This window comes from Polyodon spathula, chromosome 24 (assembly GCF_017654505.1).
Source record: "Polyodon spathula isolate WHYD16114869_AA chromosome 24, ASM1765450v1, whole genome shotgun sequence".
NCBI lineage: Eukaryota > Metazoa > Chordata > Actinopteri > Acipenseriformes > Polyodontidae > Polyodon > Polyodon spathula.
Window position 1 is genome coordinate 7,735,345 of NC_054557.1, and position 15,872 is coordinate 7,751,216.

A 15,872-nucleotide genomic window follows, 5' to 3' on the forward strand; every position below is an offset into this window, starting at 1 on the left:
AACACAGGCTATATGGTCCAAAGGGTTAGTACAGCGCCGTCTAGTGCACAGCTAGGCATTCCCAGCAATGCAAACGGAAACTAGATCCAAAGTAGATGATCACTTGATGGTGCTGACTGTTACTTCTATAAAGACACTTTATAAAACAGTGCTCTAGTCTATGTTGCATATATCTGTGGCAGAGAAAAAACTAAAACGCAGCTCCTGAAGTACTTTAGCACAGACTTACTAAAACAAAAAACTAAATGAACATAGTATTTGAGCAATGAGAACCAATGAGAACCACTCAGAGTTATTGAAAACATCATTAAACATAAAGGTAAAGGGGAAGTAGGAGTTAAGACTCTAATATGAAGTTACTTACTCCTGAACAAACTTGTAAAACCACAGTGGAACGCATTTAGTCATTTTTAAAGTAGAAAACATGTGTATAAAAAAGCCATTTAAGTTTTGTCAGCGTATGTAATCGGAGCAGCAAAAGGCATTTTAAAGATGGGTTGTTGTCTTATTTTGTCTGTTTGTTTTTTTCTTTTCCATTGTGTTTCCTGCACAAATCTCTAAGGACAGCTCATTGTGTTAAAAGACCAGATAAAGTACTGGCCCTTTATCAAATGTCCTGCAGCAAATGTCCCTTAGTTTGACAGCTTTGGGAACAAGCCCTATTAACAGACTGTATTTAGTAGTATGCCTCTTGAGCTGAGAGTGATCTATTGAGTAATTGTGAGGGAGCTGGAATTCAATGACTCAGTTTCAACCCTTGAAAAAGATATTCTTTTTAAATGGGGTTAATATGTTACTCATAAGTATCTGTGGGTGTGTTTGGGTTGAGCTGTAATTTGCATGGTGCCTGTAGTCTCAGGGAGATAGGCAAGTCTGGCTGTGTGCAAACAGAATATTGTGGTGTAGGTCAGATGCCTCAGGCGAGTGAGGATTTCTCAGAATTGAAGAACAGAGTACTAATCAAGGAGAAACAGTGGAAACTGGAGTCTTTTAAACATCAGTATAACTCACTGGCACATTAGGATAGTTTATATCATAGATTTATTTTTTAAGCTGCTTCAAATGTCTTTTTTTTTTTAGTGATTCTGGGTTCTGTTGACTGAATATTGAATTATTAAGTCAATACTCACCCTTTCTCTCTATGCAGAGTAGGTTGGGCCAGCAGAGTTGAAAGGTCACATTCAGTAGGTTTACATGAAAAAGGGTTTTCTGAAAACTAATGTTTTCAGAAAACTGAATCAGAAAATGGATTTTCTTAAAACATCACTTTTCTGTGTTTACATGATTAACGGTAGAAAATCTAATTAGAATTCAACTGTATACATGGATTGAAGTTTTCAGAAAACGCAGGATATTTTCACATGCAAAGTACTGTTGTAGGATTTGAACAGACCGCACATTTTTGCAACAGAACGAAGACCAATCCAATAACTCAGGTGCTTTATCAAAGTGTCAGGTCTTCCATTCAAAGATTCCTATCCTATACCTATATTCAGATTCCCCACAATGGGCAATCAGCCTTTCCAACAACTCATCCTGTTCTAGATTACCAGTTTCTTTTGCAGACATTACTTTAAATTATCACGTGATTTTAAAACTGGAAAACATTTACTGCTTCAGTATGGGCTATTAACAAATACATACAGACTTTAACAAATGTATTACTTTATCCCTAACTAGACAAATGGATGCATGTAGACTGACTGCAGATTATTATTTTCTCTGTTTTCTAAAACCACGTGCAGGAAAAAAGGGTCAAAGTGTGCAAATTTAATCAGAAATTCCTAGGTGCTGTTTTCCGAAAACTGTCTTTCCAATACATTTTCCAAAAATATACGTGACTTTTGATATCGGAATTAGTTTTCTGAAAATGTAACTTTGTAAATGCACTGAATGTCACATGGTTTGACTAGAATGATGACATATTTTCAGTGCCAGGCAGTTAGAATTCTCCAGACAAGCTCAAAGCGAGTTCAAAGCCAATTAAAAGCCAAATAATTAGCGTGGCAAAGTGGGTTGCAGTGAGCAGATATAGAGGTGATGCGGTTCTCAAGTAATAACAAAGACGCAACCAGTCCAAGCAATTTTAATTTTATACCGTTTATAATCCAGGTTGTTTTAACTGAAAATAATAATAATCCCGGTTACACTCCTGAAATAATAAACACAGTATGAAACAGATACAATCACAAGTCCACAGTGAATGCTAACATGCAAGTGGTAAAATACAATTTATTTGTGCACAGTGGTGAAGTGCTGTCTAGGTTTGGTGCTGGTCTTAAGTGACAGCTTCGGATCGTGTTAGCCATCTAACAAGAACAAATAAGTATAATCAGACAAGACAAACAAACAAAACATTAAACACTCACGGTATGTTTTTTTTGTTCTCTTTTTGGTTTGTTCACAACCATAACAAGGGAACAGATTCCATAGCCACGTACCCTTTTGTACCATCAGTCACGCCCCCTTCATTACTGAGTGCAGCCGTTTCTCCTCCAATCCGTGGTTGCCACATCGCTTCCCTTCTGGGGCGATGACTTGGTGTACCGTAGCTCCGCCCCCTTACTAGATGGCCAGCTTCCAATTTACAGAAGTTTAAAACAGAAGTGAAATTACCGGTACAATAAACATTTTTTAATCTTTATCCTAAGACATCTTTTAAGGTAACTAAAAATAAAATTTAAAAAGAATGACTTATTTCTTAATGTAAAAATAATGCTTGTTTGTTTTTATTAATGGTGGAAATGCACTATTCTGTCTCAGTTTATGTGTTTGTATATGCGTTTGCATATTGTGAAGGAGATCTGGACAGTACATTACTATTCAAGTCATTTTAGAATTAAACATCATATGAAGTGTGTCACCACAAGAACAAAAGTACAAACCGCATCCTGTTCTTAAGTAATTCTTCCGTAGGTAATGTAATGTGCCAGTTGCCAATATTCTGTGTCAACAACATAGTTTTCAGTAACCTTTTGACTTAACTGTTGCATGTGTGTGAATGCCTACCCTGTGTAGGCTTGGAGCACTTTGTTGCTTGTGGTTTACAAATCACACGTTTCCATTACTAGGCCAGGTCGCCATATACAAGCACACTGTATATCTGTAAATAAATTAATAATATGCATATAACTATGAGGCCAAACCCCCCCCCCAAAAAAAAAAGTTTCTGTGAAATTCAGTAGTGTAACAGATTGCTTTCTTACTTTACCTTTCTGTAAATATGCCAGTTTACTGTATTTCTTTCCTGTAACTTTACAGACATTTACTGTGAAAAATAAATACAAATAAACTCAAATAACAGTTTTATAATGTTTGTTTTTAACAATAACATAGATAAACCAGTTATACTGTATACACCATGGGGATTTTATATAACTGATGGATTCATTTATGATTGTTCCCCTTTACAACAAAAATACATAAATACAATTTAAATTCATAATCAGGGTTTACCTGCAACACGCATTTACAAAGCATGAAGCAAACCAAATGGTTCAGTGCACTTCATTATATGTCAAATTATTTTAAAGCAAGTGTTGTTTTTGTTTTTAATGCTTATTTTTCTTGCTAACTAGTAACTGCCTGATAGTCAATCCAATTTAATGTCGCCATTAATGCACAGTTCCTTTTTAAACCGATTTTAAAAGGTTTTGACTGTACAGCAGTCCCTTACCAAGCGTTATATTCACTTTGACTGGTGATAAAGCCTACCACAACACTATAAATTAACTTTCTGCACAACTAATATTCTGGTAAGACCCTATTTAAGCCTCACACTTACTGTGGTGCACATCAGGGGTCCTGCTTCACAGGAAGATAACCCGTGGTGGCAAGATAACTTCAAAGTGAAAATGAAGTATGGAAAAGCAAATAATCCTCAGCTAAATGAACTTAGCGTGCTAACAAGGTAAGAAGATGACTTTACAGGCTTGGCTATCACACTTAAAGTTCATTGCACCATTTCTGGATTGCTCTGTCTGATTGCATGATACAGATTGTATGACTGGTTGCACACATGATTTGAAAAGAGACGCAATACACCATGAAGTATTATCTGTTTCAGATGACAGGAGACAGATAACCTGGGTGGAGCAGAGACAGTCTGTGGATGCTGTAATACCATTTAAGAAAAATTGTATTAAAAACTACACTACTGTGGAAATGCAAGACTCCCCACAACACTGAGAGGAATCATATTGTGGCATAGTGTGTCCCCTGTTGCATTGTTAATGTAAATAGTATACTTACTGTTTTGGTTTAGCAGGGATCTCTGAATGAATATTGTAGGGAAAGAGGACATTGATTCACCTGCTGCTGGGCAGGTGGATATACAAGGCTGCAGAAAGGCCAGATAGGGGGTGGCGGGCTGTAAGAACACATTATGTAGTGAGCTGGTTCAGCATGAATATAATGAAAACATTGCAGGTAAGAGAGCTCTAAAGCCAGAGAGTATTTGTGCAATCTCCTTTTTAAAGAGCCTGGAATTGATTCTCTTGTATATTTTACATCAGCCAATAATGTGTGGCTAAGCTTCCCTGCTTGTTGTTTGTGTGACACCTGCTTGCCTGTAGCTAATACCAACCCCATGGGAGGTCAGACCGGTGGCTCACAAGAGGGTCCTAAATGAGATGTCAACTCCAATGGATACAATCCACCCGATAAACTCTATCAATTCAATATAGATGTTGCTATCTATCCTATCTATGTATATTTTATAAGGTAATGTGTTTTGTTTTGTTTTGTTTTTTTTCAAGCTTTTGGCAGGGCAATCTCTCTAACGCCATAGAGTTTACTCAAACCATTTTAAAATTTCTAAAAATGAAATCAAAACAAATTCCTGACTGTACTGAAACTAGGCATAAATACTTTAAATTAGCAGAGGTCTTAACTTCGAAACTTAGAGGTTCAAAACACTAAAACATAGCTTTCTTATGCAATTCCCAGCCCTGACTACAGACATGAGCTAATATAGTATACATATTCATCTTCTTTCACCATGAGACTCTCTTGAGATGTATCATCTCAGTTGAAGTGTATAGCCTCCTGAGAGATGCAATTTAACACGTGGAGCGATTCTACTGTTTAATCAACTGCCGCTTAATGCACAAGCACTGGTAATTGGTCCCCTTTGGTGAAAGCTGCTTCCCTACCGGTACAATACAGGAACACTTTCAAATTAGCGGGGGGCTATGCACCAGGTTTTATCCAATTTGGAGCCCATTCAAATTCACTGACCTGCACACAGCGACTGGTTAGATTTCACACAGGCTCCTGAATGCATGACAACAAAAGGACCTGTGAAAAGCTAGTGTCATGACATTCCTGTATTGTCTGTGTGAGGATTTTTCTTTGTTCTCCCACATTTGAAGGGTATGATATCATTATGCGGCATCCCTGTGTGTTGCACTCTAGGATACTTTATTGGGTTTCTCTAAGCCTGGACAGCATAGGAGATACAGTAGGGTACACCATTTAAAGAAACTGCAGTTACAACATTTGACTATTGGATTGAACTGTGTTAAGCAAAAAAAAAAAAAAAAAAACTCCCTCAACAAAGGGGAAGTGCATTTCACCTTGATATTCAGTTACAACAGTGTGTGAAGATAAGGGTCGGTTTCACAGATCCTGATTAGCACTAATCTTGGTTACCCAAGCCCTTATAAAATATTCCCATAGTAAAAGCAAAGTGTGATAAAGCCTAATGAAAACATGGTAAAGCATAGGTAAGCACTGTAAAGCCCAGGGAAGTGTGGTACATTAAAATGGCAACCTGTGATAAACTATGGTAAATGCGTAGTATAACCAAAGGAAAAGCATGGGAGAAATTACAGTGCAAAAATATCATGGAAAACATTTATAAGGGAGGAAAGAAAGATTAGTGCAAATTATATTATTAAACCCTTTGATCAAAACTTGCAACCCTATTGGCTAAAACATTTAGTCAATTATCAAAACTCTATTGACCTGTGACATCAAAGTTTTATTTAAATATTGACTGTAGTTTTCATGTTATAGTGGAAAACTGTTCTGGTTTTGGGGTTGAAAATTTTTCCACCTCTCCAGAAAACAGTTTTCCACTATTTGCCTGTAGAGATTTGAAGGAGGAAAAGGTTGTATTCTGACAGTAACACTACATAGGGGTCTCAAGTGGAGATTAGAAATATGGGCATTCAAAACAGAAAATAGGAGGCACTGTTTTACACAGAGAATTTGTGTGGGTCTGGAATCAACTCCCCAGTAATGTTTTTGAAGCTGGCACCCTGGTATCCTTCAAGAAGCTGCTTGATAAGATTCTGGGACCAATAAGCTACTAACAACCAAACAAGCAAGATAGGCCGAATGGCCTCCTCTCGTTTGTAAACTTTCTTATGTTCTTATGTTCTTATTTGCGCAGAAAACCTAACTATGAGATATAAGGTGAACAGACACCATTGCGTTCTAATAAAAAAAGTAAGCCTTCCCACACCATAAAAACGTTAAATCATTGTCAAAGGAGCTTGCAAAACCAGTTTGCACTGCTTCTTGTTGTTTTACTTAACTGGAAACAGGCTCCTGTTTTATTTTTGTTTTTGTGCATGAGCAGTTCATATGGAGAAGAGCCACAAACACAATGCTTGACCGATCAGCACACAGGCAAAGCTTCTGTACATTCTCACTTCCCCAACACTAGGAACAACCAAAAAACCCACCGACATGACCGAGGAAAGAAACGTCCATGGGATGACACAGCTAGTGTAATGGGCAGTGCTGTGTGATGCACTGCCTTTACAGATACTGACCCCTTGCTGTTGAGATGAGGTTAAAAACCTCTATAATTACAATTGCAGACAAGCCTCTTTTGCATAGTGGTTGAGATGCTTGCTTGTGGTGGGCATGGCTTCGCCGATTCACACTGCGCCCTGTTACACTAGCACTCTGTCGCATTGCCCAAAAGCCATGCTAGACATTGTGCACACAAACCTGACAGCTTGAAATGCACGGCCAAATGAGAATTGATCTTAAATAAATATTTTTAAAACCGCTTGCTAGTCAGATCTAGATAACAATCTGACATGAAAAATAACCTTAACCTGTTACATATCTTGCAGTTGGAGTATTGACGACCAGCAAGCACAAGGATGCAACAAGGGGGAGAGTCATATAATATAGAACATGATTATTTTTCTTGGTTGTGCAATGGTATGTAAAAACATACAGCAGTTCTACAATGAGTTTCATTGATATTGCAACAGCTACTGTTATGTTGACTAATTAGAGCAGAATTAAACCTGCTCTGGTTTAAATCATAGTGGCTTTAATGGGGGGTTCTCAATAAGAAGGGGTTGCTAATCCAGTTTCACTTCCTTAGATGTTCATAAACCTGTTGGAACACCATGTAACTACTCAGAAGTGCCAGTTCTTTATCAGACAGCATTGGTGGTAGAACTTGCTTTCTCTTTGAAATGCATTAAGGCCTTGCTCTATCTTTTTCTCCAGCGTAATGAACATGCTGCTTGCTCTCCCAAGCCAGAAACTCCCCCAGTGTTTTTGCAGGCCTCCAGACCTGTGATGTAGAATGCTTTAGAAAACCTGCTGTTTTTCAAAACAAGGACCTGTATCAGTAGATGTGCCCATCAGCAGAGTCTGGTTTCCTTACAAAATGGCAAAATGCTGCTGACAAATTGTTCAAGAATATAGTTCAACCTTCTATATGGTTATTTTGTCTTTGAGTTGCTTACTATATTTTGTTTTTTAGCGATACAACTTGTCTGCTGTATATTACAGTATTGCTTACTGCACAGGTCTTAGCTCTGTGAGAATTATCTATCAAAAGATCTGTTTTTCAGCATAAATAATATGACTGTTATAATCGTGATCCACTTCTGTTTTAAATATATTTATAAATAGTAAATGTTTTTTTCAAGAGCAGCATCAAATTTAAAAGTCAAACAGATAGTACATGCAACCACGCCTAGTTTTTATCTTTTGTCATGTATTCCCAGGCCACATTTTGATTTCAGAATCCACAACTTTTTTTTCTGTACTAAAAAAATGCACATTCGTTGTTTGAACAGTAAGACGTTTAATGATGAGGTTTAGTGCGGGTGGGAGTCTTTATGTGTACAACAGTTTGGTGAAGGTATGCTGCAAACGATGTGTCTGCTGGCTGTGTTTTGCTTCTCTATATGCTATGTGAAACTCTGCTTGCTCTGTATTGTGGTTCCACATCGCGTGTCTAGCTGAGCAGTCTTGCACAGCTGGTGACGCAAGCAGTGCTATTAATATCCCAGGGACGGGATGTACCCAGCAGCAGGGTCACGTCACGAGAATTGTTATGTTATTATAACAACCAACAAAGAAGAGAAACAGTAACGGTGACGCACAGAAGTTGAGTTTTCTTAAGTATATTATATATATATATATATATATATATATATATATATATATATATATATATATATAAAATACACATTTCAATAGGTAGATGCTTTACAAAAAATGTTTTGTTTTGACGTTTCATTTTTCAGTCGGTACAAAACACACGTTCTTTTCGGCACACTGACAAAATATGAACAACTGCCCCCACACCACCTACAGTCTCTTCTTAACGAACTATTGACCTACTTCTCAGATCAAAACAGGTTGGAATGAATTTGCGTACTGTCGAAGCTGCCGGCCCCCTAAGCTGTTGATTGGTCCTCAGCTTGAGTTTTTGATAAACAGCTAGTCGCGTATGGTTCTTTGTGCAAGACCTATCACGTGAGTCCCGCACATAACTCAATGTACTTGTTATTATAAGTGAATTAAAACACGTGCAAAGAGCATGTATTGTCGTGATATGTTACAAAAATATAAATAGCTGCAGCTGTTTAAATCTGCACGTAATTAAGCTGCACCTCTGAGTGGGATGCAGATTCAAATCAAGCCTATTCAACTACAGTTCAACTACAGTGACTCGGACTCTAATTCCAGAGCTAGCATATTTTGTCACCTGTTAATGGTTTTTAGGTCAAGCGCAGGAGGTGCGGTGTGTATGGTTCATGACAAACCAAGGTCCTTTCCTCTTACACAAACTGTAGTCAACACCACCACTGCATTCATTTACATTACACCCCAATGAAGACCTTGTTTCTATTATATGCTGATAAACTGGTTGTTTCTCGCATTGAGTTACAAAATAATAGGTTTTGTCTATTTGACTTTGCAGAAAGATGGAGTTGTGCTTTATGTGTGACACTTCCAATCAGTATGTTTTACATACATGGTGTGCTATGTTTGTTTTAAGCTCATAAAACAAAATCATCTTTATTTAGCAAGATCAATCCTGGCATTTAAAGGTAAAACATATTGCCACCTGTTTATGGAACTGTATTTGAAATGTGTTTTTTTTTCCCAATTACATCTAATGGGATACTGCAGGGGAACCTGTGGACCTCAAAGAAGCACCTAGTACCTAAGACAGTCACTTTAAATGAAATGTTTTCCATATCAAGGATAATACAAAAAATATCTGAAGCAAATTTTTTTACACTTTGAATTTGCCAAGGTTAGACTGTATGTAAAACATTTTTAAGCAACTGTGTTTTGATGCAAACAGAGGGATGTTGTACTTTAAGATTTTGATGCATCGGCCTGTTCTGATGTTCCAACATTTTTGTTAATTAGTCGATAGTTTGCTTGCATTTTATCTTTTAAGTTACCATTATACCCAACACAAATTGAAAAAGTGGCGTTGGATGAACTTTAGTTTTTTACTGACCAGCAGCGAGTCTTTTTTTTAACGTTCTGACCTTGCTTTCAATTGATTTGCTAGATTTCAAACTTGCTTAGTTAAGTGCAGTCTTACTTCAATCCTTTCATAAACATACACTCAGTAATTCACAAAGTGACACGTTTAACTGTATTCCTTTTGCATACCCCTAATTTTGCAGGAAGAAAAAAATATCCTGACAATGCCAGGGGCCCTAAAAATGCCGTTGTGTCTTTCAATGAGCTTTATCACTGCAAGTACAAGAAGAAAGTCGAATGCGAGTGGGAGGCGATGTTATGCTTTGTATACGTGACCTTTAATTCTATTTGATTTAGGAGAACAAAAGCCTCCAAAGTGGTAAAAACAAATCCCCTGAAATATTAGTGGCTACAGTATGTTTTCAATGTTAAAAAAAAATGAGTTTGTTTTTTTAGACTCTTCACAAAACCCCTCAAATGCAACTGAAAACATGTCTGTGCTAGAAGTATTATATATATATATATATATATATATATATATATATATATATATATATATATATATATATATATATATGAGGCATGAGACTTTTGTAGACTTTTTCATCCAAAATAAAAACTGAATATAATTATTGATTCACAGTAGCGTATCTATTTAGGTTGGGATTGGGAGTTATTGATAGACTCTTAAATGGCTTATTCCTGTAGCATGCCATTGTCACCCACCATAACCCTTTTTAAGCTCCCCAATAACAAAAATAACTAATAATTTGTCCAGGATTAATCTCTAGATTATTAACATGTCTATCAGCGTAGCCTATGTAACTTAAAAGGCACCTTCAGTGCCAAATGCACATAATATTACAAGCAGTCTCAAAGAGGTAATTTATGTTTGAAAAACCGCCACATCTCAGAGATGTCAGAGACATCTGAACTAGCACCAAAAAAAAACAAAAAAAACTCCTTATTTGCATATTTGAACAGAATGGAAAGGAGGGTTTAGGGGGCCAGGCAGCACAAAAGGGGTATTTTACTAGTTGTTCATGCCTTTTATCTATGAGAAACAGTGGCTATTTATCGAAATCTTAGAAAATAGCAGTTGACCTAATTCTATACATTCATGATGGAGTTTACAGCATGATTTATTTTTTTAAAGTCAGCATTCGAGTTGCAGTTTTTTTGTCTAACATCAACACAGTGCCTTTTTGAATGATTTCATATTTCTTTAACGTGTTGAACTGGGTCCCTCCAGTTTCAGATATGATAAGAAAAGCTGCATATTTGTTTTTAAAAATGATTAATGACAGTGTGACAGCCTGAGGCAAATGTTCTTCCATCTAAAGTTGACACGAGGCGCCTGCTGTTCTGGGGTTATAGAGTTCTTTATAAGTAAGAGCAAATGGAACCACCTATTACACATATCCATACACTGCTTCCAAAATGTCTGGCTCTCATTTCAAATTAAAAAAGTGAAATGCATTGGCAGGATTATGATGACATTAGTAATTCATGGGTTTAGGAGCTGTTATAAACAAGTTGAATTGTAGATGTATGGAGATTTTGCAACCCCCACTTCTTACACAGCACCAGTGCTCATCCTGTAGAGTCACATGATTTGTTTTGTATACTTGTTAGGGAGCAACTGGGTCAGTCTCTATGTAAGAGTTAGCTAAGAGCAGTGGCACTTAGAAAAAGTTTAACATTGCTGTTCTGTATGTGGTATTTCTCTTATTTAGCTGGAAACTATTTTTAAGTCATGCTCAGAAAAAGCACATCTAGTTGCCCTAGAAGTGTATTTCAGTCTTCCTTCCAAAAGGACTGCTGTCTATGAGATGGGAATTTTGCCTACAAGTGACAGCCAAATTTATTATGGAAGTTGATTCACCAGGGAACTACAATAGGACATATTTACACGGAAACAAGCTTGTCAATGACACACTTTTTCCATGTGTATCAAATCCTGTGCAGCCCACTTGTTCAAGTTTGCTCAAGATATTATTTCCTACTTTGTGAAAGCTTTTTTAAATAACTCCAGTCTTCAGTATGAGGTATTATACACCCATCCCTCATAATATTGCCCCTCGCTGTACTGCGGATTCAGATATATCGCGGACCTGGAGTTGGCTCTCCATTTTTACAGTCTAACTGCACATGCCTTAACTGCAAAATATAGGCAATTTCACTTAGAATTGCTTTTTGCTTTATTTCGTACTGTACATCACAAACAAAAATACACAAAACAATTAAAAACAAAGCATTAATATCTTACTGTTATCATACACACACGCATTGCACAATAACACAAAGCAAATTAAATACCTACTTTCTGAAGTGGTTTTTATTTCAGCCAAAGTGGTGTTCACTTGTGGCAGCAATGCACTAGCAAAATTCCCTGGGCAGTGAAGTCAGCTCCCTAGCAATAAGCCTCCTGTGTTGGGAATGGATTCTTTCAATGCAACGGGTTTGTGCATTTGAGAAAGGAGAGGAAGACTTAATTGGAGACTTACGTTGATGAGAACGTTGCGCTGCTTTTTAAACCAGTGTTGCTGATTGGGGTTTGGTGGCTTTGCAGTTGTGTTGGAATCGAGTGATGGAGAAGGTCAAGGTTTTATAGCAGTCCTATTCAAGTATTATTTGCCTATAACAGTTCATTTCTTTCTCAGAATTGGTCTTGCCAAGGCAGTAATGTTGCATTTCATGGACTCAAACACACAAAAAAAAACACTGCTGGGACTCCTGTAGCCTCCTCACTTGCCAAATCTCAATCCAATTTAAACTCTTAGATTGCCTTGACCAATGTTTTTGTTGTTGTCTTTGTTGTCAAGGTTACCTACATTTTGTTAAAGCTATAAATGGTAGTCTATAGAGAAATTGTAAAATTGGCCTTTTTATTTTTGAAAAACAAACAAAAAAAAAAGTTAACTTTCTTGACTGTGCCACAGTCAGCGTTTTAAAAATTGCAACCCAGGTAGGCCACTCTTGGACCTGGACTAGTATAGAAGTCGCAGCTAATTTCATTGCGGTTCATTGAAATCTTGAATAATGATTTCAAGGAAAACAACATGAGAAATATTCATTTAAACTTTAAGCCTTTGTTCATTCTGGTTAGCTGCTAACTCCATATCTCTGCCACCCAGAAACGCTTGTGAATTATAACAATAATGAAATATTACACACATGTTGATATATGTATTTTTAATTTCTTCTTTTGCCCAAACTAATATTTATTTTAAAAATACATATTTTCAAGGGTGCAGTTATAGTGTTTAAGCCTAAAGCTGTTATCATTTGGATGGGTATATACAGATGTTGGTCACCAAAACATGCACTGTCAAAAGGCTTAATGACAGCCATGATGACACTCGTTCAATAAGTCTGCAAGGTGATGGAATTGTTCAGGAGGATTACAAGATCATTACTCAATGATTACACACTTTTGAGGCTGTTTCTCCTGAAACCTCAGTAATTTGTGCAGCCTTGGATGCAGAAACACCTGCCAACTGAGCACCCAAAGCGTGCCTCAAAACTGCTGCCCATCTTGTCTGAAATGGAATTGCAACAGAATACATGTCCGGGATTACATTTTCATTATAAAATAATTACCAGCTTGGAGGGATTCACCCAAAATGGTGTACTACATATGTCAGGTGTTTGTAACTGTTGTCACAGAAAATACCATTATGATTTATAATATTGTAAGACCTTGAAGAACCCTAAACAGAATGATTAGTAAAATCACTCGTAAATGCAAATCAATCACAGCACATTGGACTGATATTGTACTGCGGCATTGATGTGGGTTACAAGTGTATACTGGTTCATACAACTGTAGCTGCCCCTTTGCTACCCTTGTCCTTTAGCTGCATTGAACCTGTAGTAGGCAGTTACAACAAACGTAATATAGAGTTCTGACAGGATCCAGTTGGTAAATTAATCTCACACTTGTAGTGCCCCACCCACTTATTTGCAAACTGTGCATTTTTCTTTTACACCAGAGGCAGTCAGGAAGGGTTTAGCAAAGCTGTGATGCTGGGAAATGAAACATTTCCTAATTCTGAATCTAAACCACAAGAGCTGAATAACAACTGCTTCTGAGGCAGGTGGCATTTTTGTTTGAATATTTCTGAGAAGAGAGATTAACACATTTGAAGAGTGTGTATCTGCGTGTTACTCTACATGTGCTTATCACCATGAAGATGCATCCGCAAAAGAAATACACATTTTTCAGTACAGTGCTTCATTATGAATAACTGCATTTCCATTCCAGACTTAAGAATCAGTCTCATTCTTATAATTGTCATTTTCTTGGTTTAATACTCACCTAATCTGCTAATTTCACCTTGTATGCACCTCCTGAATTAGTGGTTTATATCAACTGAAAATAAAACATATTTTCATATAAGAAGCAGGCTTTTGTGTTCAGGTTTGTTGACAGCAGAATTGGCAAAAAGACTTGGATAGCAGTTTGTACCCTTCCACATTTTACTAAATAAGGCTTGACTGTAATTCATATATTATGAATGTAGAGTCTTAGGCTTTATCCCGTCCCTCAGGCAACTTAGTTCTCGTGAAAGCTACTGTTTTAACCACCAAAACTCTCTTTATCTTAAATTAAACAAGGTTGCATTTCAAGTGAAAGGGTAATGTTTGGAAGTGAAGACTGAGCAGTGCACTCTCACTCCCTGTCCTCTCTCCAACCTGTCCTTGGGAAGTCTGCATTCCCAGCTGTTTGGCACTGTCAGCTTGTACCTTAATGGGAAACAGTACAAACACAAACAAACAGAAATAGGGACAGACATATCTTCACACATTAACACCTTGCAAGTGTCTTATATAGAGTTTATTTATTATCCCCAGTGTAGGGAAGATATTTTCCTGGCAAAAGACATGTAGTGGAGAGGGCCTGCCCTTACGTTTTCAGTTGAGATACACACCACAAGTGCTTAAACTTCTAGACATTCCTTCACACAAGTTCTCAAGGGTTTCTATGTTATAGTGACACTCTTTTGTGGCTTCTGACTGGGCTATTGAAGGCTATATCTTGAGATGTCAAGTTAATACATGCAGATACTTCAGTATAGTTTACTACTAATAAAATCTAGCCATTTTTTAGAATATTCACATTCACAAATAGCACCAATCTTGGGTCTAAGGTAACATTAGTGCTAATTGGGGTCTATTAAACAAGATAAATGTATTATAAATGGAGAGTACTGTTTTAGCAATGTAATTACACAGTGTCTCAGTGGCAGACTGGATAGTTTGGGTTACTGCAGTGCAGTTAGTATACACGTTTTGAAATATCTGGACCCTTTCTACCAAAACTGATGAAACTGTACATGTATTACAACAATGTATTCACTAAGTTGTCAGTGTTTTGCAAGTCTTTTTTTTTTTTTTTTTTATTAATTTCATAGAACACTGGTTTCGGTTATATGCTGTCAGTTCGTGGTGCTCTTGGAAAGGGTACTTCAGTTTCAATGGAAATTATCTGGTTAAATAAATAAATAAACTGAGTGCAGCATTGTTCATCCCTTTTCTAAAACTGGGTTGAGGAGCTGATGCATTATAGTTGAGTACTGGCAGGGAAAATGTCATACGCAAATCAGTATTCTGCTATAAAAACTAATCTAAAGCTGTGACTGTAAAGCACAGATTCTCTGTGTTTACTGGCGTTTGTGACCTTTGTTGCAAAGTGGCCTCAATTAAAATAACATACAAATAATAACACTAGAACGTAATATAATTAGGTTATGAAGGAGCAGACACTTTTAATTCCCATATCATGCACTGTACAGAAATGAGTGCAATTTGAAAAATGGGTGCATTTCTAGGTTGTCCTGCATATTTCATCACTTTTCTGCATGTCAATGTGCAATCAAACAGCTTTATTGTTTTTTGCACATAGCTAACTGTAAAGTGTATGAGTTCTGTCCTGAATAAATAATCACAACCTCAAACAAAAAGCAGACGTTGTGTAATAAAAATAAATAAATACATAAATAAATAAATAAAAACAATATGAAGGCTATGTCATTGTTATAGAGTAGTGGTTTGGAGGTGTGCCACAAATGGTTTTTGACATTATTTTGTAATAATTATACAAGTGTGGTTATACCTCTGATAACAAATGATTTCAGTTTTGAAAAGGAGTCTTGAAC

The 15,872-nt window shown here is 36.9% G+C and overlaps 1 pseudogene; it reads right to left on the reverse strand.

The window, feature by feature from the left end:
* LOC121299245 overlaps window positions 1–2,457 on the reverse strand; it is a 44,125-nt pseudogene extending 41,668 nt beyond the window's left edge.
* Window positions 2,458–15,872: the final 13,415 nt, after the last annotated feature.